Genomic DNA, 4,666 nt, shown 5'->3' on the forward strand with positions numbered 1-4,666 from the left:
ATATATATATATATATATACACACATATATATATATATATATCTTCAACCATGGTCAGAGGCTATTATGTAAGCCTCTAGTCACTCCTAACATGCCTAAAATTCGAGTATTATCTCGTTAAGACACAGCCAGAGGGGATTTGAACCCTTGACTTGAGCAAAAAATTTTCTGTGCGGACTCCTGACATAGCTCTACGTCCGGCGTAGGGTATTCCTAAGTTATTTTTAGTCTATTTCTAGGTTATTTTCAATAATCCCGAAATAATTCAAAAATAATCCGCGATTTTTATTTTTGGGTTATTTCTGGGTTATTTCGGGATTATTGAAAATAATTCAGGAATAACATGCACCGCACGTAGAGGTACGTCAAGTGTCCGGACAAAAAATGCGCGCTATACACGCGCGCGCGCGCGCGCGCACACACACAGATGTTTTTTATTTATTTATGTTGTTTCAATTTATTTGCATGATTAATAAGGTTAAGACTCCACGAGCCCAGTAGTCGGTAGTTCGGTGTAGCTGGATCAGGGACAGTGGACGGTGAAGTTGGACTCAAACTGTTTGATCTTGCTATTTAACCTTCTAGGCCAAGCCATGTCAATTCTAGTTCCAATGATCATTTCCGATTTGAAACTTCTTGGATCAAGCCCATCATCTTTTCTTACACACATACCTCTTTTAAGGAAATTTCTATTCTCCTTCCTGGGACTGAAAATTCCTTATTGCAGCTATTGATTTGGGAAATCTCCTCATAATAAAGAATGGGATGAAGAAAGGAGATGGTAATTAACCATATAGTTGGAGTATTAATTTTGATCGGGGCTGTTAACGATCCAATTTTGAGGCGTCCCCATCGGTTCGAAAAAATTTTATTAAAAAGTTTTGACTCACAGCTCGGCTCATTTATTTCAATTCGATCTCATCCGAGCCAAAAGTTGGATTAATTTTCGAGCGATTAATGATCTTCGAGCTAAATTTGTTAAATTTAGTTATAATATTACTAGGGCTGTTATTGATTTGATTTCGAGCTAAGCACGGCTCGAAATTGGTTTGAAAAAAAATTGATCCAAAATTTAGGCTCGTAGTTCAGGTTCTTTATTTCGATCTGATCCTGTTTCAAGCTGAAATTCGAATCAATTTTGAAAGGATTAATGATCTTCGAGCTAAATTCAGAGCTCTAATTTTGATAGGTGTTTTATAACTAAAAAATAAGCTGTGGATGCTAAATATGTAATTATAAATGTTTTTAAAGAGCTCTGCATGTAAATCCCTCAGCTAAAAATAAAGTAAATTTTTAGTTTGGGTACCTAAACTTCAATGCTTAAGTTTATAGCATTATAGCATTATAGCATTATAGGAATTTTGATGTAATTTATATTATGATGATGTGATAATAAAATAATAATTGTAAAATAAATTTGAAAAAGTAGATGATATTTAAATTTTGGTTGATATAAAATTGGTCTGTAGTGTTATTTTTTTTATATTTGATCAAATAATTTCTTATTAAATATTTATCTTATACTTCAAATATTTTGTTTCCTTGTGATGTGAAGATATTGTAATGCAGTTATTTTTTGCCCATATCTATATATGCTTATTTAAACAGAGCAACAAGTGTGGTAGGCTTCAGAAAGAAAAAGTAAATAAATGAGCAAAAAAATATTTAATGAAAGCTCATTGGTATTGGTAATCTCGTGCCAATGATCAACTTATTCGTTCACAATTGTTTTCACTTGAAAAAAATACACCAGCATATTTCGATATTATTAAATCATTTTAGGATATTGGATTATGTATATTATTTGTGGGCGCATACAAGTCGGAAAAAGACCTGTAAATAAAGTAGAAGGGGATGGAATAAAAGGAATGGATGTGAGTTTAGGGAGCTTGATTTTTTTCACCCGTAACAAAATGAGAGAAGATGGATTATCTTGAAGGTGGGAGATGATTTCAAGATTGCTTCTTTCCCACCATCAAGTTTCAAAGAAAGAATATTATGTCAGCAGAATATTGATGAAAGACTGTGATGGTATGGGTTTCAGATGACCTATAGATAGGTATGCACATATGTTCTCTCCTTGATGATAGATGACCCCTGATAGTTGATATCCGCTAATTGGTATTCAGTGTATGAGTTTCACAAGTCAACATGGCTAGTCGGCTTGATCTTCTTCTCTCACGAAAGAATGATAGAAGATGAATCCCATTGAAGGCGGGAGATCATTTATATTTATATGGCTCCAGATTTCTTCCCCACTCTCCCCTTCCCCCCTCATCAAGAAGGAATATTAGATTATTTTAGCACATTACAAGGTATGCCTGTGGAGTAATGTTGAAAGACTGTGATGATATGAGTGTCAGACGACCCATAAATAGACATGAACATACATTCTCTCCTTGATGATAGTTGACGCTCGACAATTGATACCCGCAAAGTGTCACTGAACATATGACTTTGACAGGTCAACCTGATTGGTCAACCTAGTAACTGGTATTTGGCAGCTGATACACAATAGATGATGTTGATGGGTTATCCTAATAGGTTAACCCAACGACTAGTGCATGAAATCTAGTACTCGATGGATGAGTTTGGTTGATCAACTTGGTAGTAATGCTTTAGAAAAAAGAAATGTCTTTGGCCATAAGGTTGTATCTCTTCTGGCTCATACTTAAAGTTTATGTATACATTTTGTTCTCCAATTTTCTTTGCTTTGAGAAGATTTATGAGAAGAACAAGAGAATGCAAAATTTGATATCAAAAGTCATATTTTGTTTGTATTTTAATGATCGAAAGAATATATATATATATACTATCCTCAGGATATGATATATCTTTTTTTCCTATGAGGGGCTCTGACCTTCTTGGAGAGGAACTTGAAAGACACTTTGCGGTCCTCAATGTGATTTCTCTGTGGCTGGTGGTAATCGTCTTGTTTGAACTGTGATCAAGTAAGGTTCCTATTATCTCCGATGGTTGGAAAATTGATGCTTGATATGCTTATAACTCAATAAAAAGGGGAGATACTTGTGATTTTTTATATTGATTTTGGATTGTCCTTAACTTGGGGGTGATTGTAGCTCTTCTACGGGGAGTAATATATTGAACTTCTTTTTTAGTTCAGACTATTATTTTCTTGAAGGCCATAACTTAGAAAGTTGTCACTCGGGTTCTTCAGTCCATAATTTATTAAGCACGTTCCATTGCATGGTTGATTTGCATGTAGCAAATACATTTATTCCAAGTTCTGGGCTGCCAAGCTGATTAGGAAAAAAAACTTTGAACCATTTTAATTCAGTATGATTTATGTAAGATGAGATATTCTAAACACGTAAATTGTTGCTAGAGGAGTGTTATGTTTGTAATAGATAAATAATGTATTGAAAGAATAAATTTGAAGACTCCTTTATCTTCTTAACATTATTTTGCTCCATGTTTCTTTTAATTACTACTTTTCCATCAAGGAATAACAATTGTGTGATTTTAAATGGGATTCACATCTGAATGTTGGTGTTCTTCGTGGTTTCCATTATGGTGTTAAGGAAAAAAAAAACACTTGAGTTTCAAATGCAATAATAATATGATATTTATCAAGTTTTTTCAAGTTTTAACTATTTTCCTCTATAAAAGTATTGTGTGGATACAGTAAAGGTTATCGGTGTGGTTTTCATCTTCAAGGTAGTCACACTTATATGTTTCTTATTCAGACTGCTTCTTCTCTCCCTTTTTATTTCTCCCTAATGAATGATATGAGTGTGAATATTTACTGAAAGTAAAGAAGAGGGTCATTTTAAGGGTTACCAAGATTTGAAGAAGAAGAAGAAAGTGATAGAAATTTGGAGGGCGGGCGGAGAAGGAACCTCTTACAGTTGTCTCACAAAGGGTGCTTCTACCTAGACTTTCTTATAGAGAGCATGTAAGAAGCCATTTGGGATGCTATGATGGCATCGCCTTTATCTGATCTTGCCCCCATATGACCTATCATCGCTAATTCTAATTATCCATTTGTAGCTCACACTTATGGCATGGTGAGCAAACTACAAGGGTCAAAATTTGTTCTGCTCTTTGAGCTTAATTGGCTAATAAGAGTGCACTCCTACATCATTTAGAATTAGTTTAAACTACATTTTGAAAGCACATTAATCATACCAGAATGTTATTAAAAATTTGTGTAAATTATTTTATTAATCAATGGCCATATCTCATGGTGACTCCTAGCGATCTTTCTCTTCCCAATTCTGGCTACAAGTTCATTGGGTTGATTCAGAAGTTGATAAAATTGATCAAATGTGAAAGAACACTAGCATGGCCATGCCAAAGGATGGCATAATTAAATGAGTTTGTCAGTTAGATTGACGTAGTTACACTAGTTTAGGTCATGGTTAAGTTGACTATAACATATTCGCACCGGGTTTTGGCATGGTTACGCCGGTTCAGGGTCCCTTTTTTGAGCAAAAATATGCATTGAGATGTCTTTAATGGATGTTTGGATTATAGGAAGTTAGATATGAATGAAGATTAGTCTCATAACTTTAAATAATCATCATACACGTGCTACATAAAAAATTTGATGCCACCAGTCATATCATTACCACATTTTCAAAATACTAAAATATAAATTTTTAAAAAATTCTACATGCAAGGATAATATGAGTGCATCAGCTCT

This window comes from Phalaenopsis equestris, unplaced genomic scaffold, assembly GCF_001263595.1.
Source record: "Phalaenopsis equestris unplaced genomic scaffold, ASM126359v1 Scaffold000198, whole genome shotgun sequence".
Taxonomy (NCBI): Eukaryota; Viridiplantae; Streptophyta; class Magnoliopsida; order Asparagales; family Orchidaceae; genus Phalaenopsis; species Phalaenopsis equestris.